Source organism: Propithecus coquereli, unplaced genomic scaffold, assembly GCF_000956105.1.
Source record: "Propithecus coquereli isolate 6110/MARCELLA unplaced genomic scaffold, Pcoq_1.0 Scaffold311, whole genome shotgun sequence".
Taxonomy (NCBI): domain Eukaryota; kingdom Metazoa; phylum Chordata; class Mammalia; order Primates; family Indriidae; genus Propithecus; species Propithecus coquereli.
This window is the reverse complement of record NW_012148742.1, coordinates 504,310-507,250: the sequence shown is the minus strand read 5'-3', so window position 1 is coordinate 507,250 and position 2,941 is coordinate 504,310.

Here is a 2,941-nt window from a genome sequence, read left to right as displayed (position 1 = left end):
CTTAACTTGAACTATGGCTTGAAGGATGCTAAGAAAGCAGTTTTATCCTCAAGAAAATATTGTGCATAACCCAATGTTGCACGTATCAGGCCTCGAATTAAGTTTATTGCTGAATCTCTATAAAACCATGTATCTATTCATCCTTATAAACATACTATTATTGATTATAATAGGTATTCGAATCTTGAAACATTAAAAAAATGAATACAAATTATTACTCTGAAAGACTTGTGGAGTGAAACACTTTATCTTCAATTACATTCTCTCTTTTAATTAGGTATAGGGCGAAAAGAATATGTATGCATAATTTTACTGTATATGTTATCCTATCACTTTTGTCTACGTTTCAAGAATGACTGTCAATTATTAAGAGATCTTGATATTTTTCATATAGAAAATACATATTATCCATAATCACGACTTAATATTTACACTCTATTAAATATCCAGGAGATCTCTGTGAATCTCCGGAGTACTGGCAACACCAATTAAAACTTTTAAAAGTACAAATTAAATTATGCTTACATTTGAAACATAATCTTAGCAATATATTTTCCTCAAACTGCAATACTAAACATAGAATTTCTTAGGAAAGAAATCTTTTCAAACAGAATGGCATAAGACAGTGTCTTTGTTTATTGAATTAAACTCTGATGGTTTTCAATATTATAAGACAGACTTACTGTTATTAATTAAACTCACTGAACTTCCTGAACTGTAAATTGACATACCCAACCTTCCTGCATGAAGGGAAGAGAAATAAGAATAATGATAATTTCATAAAAGGTCTGTAGGAATGGCTTAGCCAAAGGATAGGTTCACTAATTCTAACAGGGTTCCTGTCTTTTCATTCTAATTGGTTCGTAAGGTCTACAGAACTGGAGTGGGAATCTATTTCTGGATGCTCATTATAGGTAAATGCAGTCAGGCATCATCGTATCCTACAAATCTAGACTGAAAATGACACCTTTGGAAGGACCATAGACATGATATGTTAAAGTATGTAAAGGTAATCATTAAAATAGAAGACACTAAACCCTGAGAATACTAATAGCCACATAAAATAATTTATTTTTAAAAAGAATATAATTTACCAATATCTAAAACAACATTTTATTATCTACTATTCAAGCAAACTTACAGCTCAAAAATAGTGGAGAAATTGATTAGCTAACAGGAATAGATGTGCATAAATAAATGCCTAAAACTGAATAAGGTAAAGGAGTAATGGATAGAGCTGAATAGTTTTAGCATACAGAGTTTAGACCTTCCTATTATTTCATGTATTCATGCAATTATTTCTACTGACTCCCCAAAACATTCTTGGTTATTGAACAGAAAACAGGAGTTTATTTATTTTAACTATAAATAAAACAAAACTTATGTAGGTCAACAGGCACTAACAGTTCATTTTCATTTATATACAACAAAAAGTATTCTATGTAGACATTAACGTCTCAAGGTTTAGCTAGCTGCTTCTCAGAATATGAGCTTTTAATTTTAATGCAGCCTTTTAGAAGTCTCATTGGATCGGACTCTAAATGTTAAGAAAGATGGATCTAATAATTTTACAATAGCTGCAGGAAAAGAAAATCGAAGACATTGGTTTTAATTCTTCTCTATGCATTAGTATTTAAGTTTAAATGAGGCATTGATTATCAGTCTTCGTTAATATAGATTGAGTAATATTCCAGAGTTATCTGTTTAATGCTAAAATTAAAATGTAAGTGAACTTTTCCCCCCTTAACTTCATAGCTATATGGCAGGCCTTTCAGCTAATGTTATATTAATGTCAAATGTATAATTGCAATACATAGCAAGAGGATTTTAAGTCTTTAAATTATAGTCTCAGAAGTATAAAAAAATATTTCTATAATTTCATATATGTAGTTCAGTTTGTATCAGTCATGAAAACACAAAAACCTAACCTAGAATTCACAATGTCTGGGTTCTTTCACAACGGTGAATTATGCCAGTGAACAATGTTCTATGAAACACTTAATTTATACAAACTATGCCCCTATGTTAAACTCGTTAGACTTGTGATAATGTCCTCTTGCTTATGATTAATTGCTCAGCTTGCTGAATGTGATTCAGCAGTAGCTCTTGGTCCTTAGATTTGCATGTTGACAGTGAAACAAACAGAGATAACCTGGAGCATGTCAGCTCTCAGCATAGCTATAAAGAGATCCAAAGAGCTCAACATTTCAAGCATACTTTAACATCTGTGGCTTCTCTTGTTCGGTAGGCGGTAAAGAGAATTCTTTTTGATAGAGGAATTTGTTCATATGAGATTGCTAATACTCCATATGTGCTTCAGAGAGTTGTAGAACTTTCTAAAAGAGAGTCTGACACTGTCACACTACTTGTGAGAAAGGAGCAGGAGATCCATGTGGACTTTGAAGCCCTCATTTTGACTTCGGTGAGGGCAGCTCCTGAATTCTGCACACTTATTTCAAAGAAAAATTTCCAAGCTTTTTTCTAGCCTCTGATTTAATAGATTTTCAGAAAATCCTTTTTCAAAAAATCTCAACATATAAAGAAAACATTTAATTAGTTTTCTCTGCTCTGCTATATTATGCGAAACCGTAGCCAACCAATTAGGATGTTATAACCCTACAACTATGCAACTATGCTGGATCTGTTTTTTTCTCTTTTTACTTTTCCATTTTTTTTTCTTTTTAAGTTATCAACTGTTGTAGCAGACCAGCCAGCTCAAGCTGCCTAATTCTTGTCTGCATTCCTTTCCCTGTGCCATATGCCACTGGCTTGACAGGCACTTGTCCCACTTGTCAGTCAGTGGATAGATATTTACTCATACACTCAGCCATTCACAGTAACTACGGTCTAGGCACTAAGGAGGCTTTGGGGCTAAAACAGTTTAAAAATAGGCTCAGTTTCTGGGAATTATCATTCATTCGTTCACTCATGCTATGGTCTT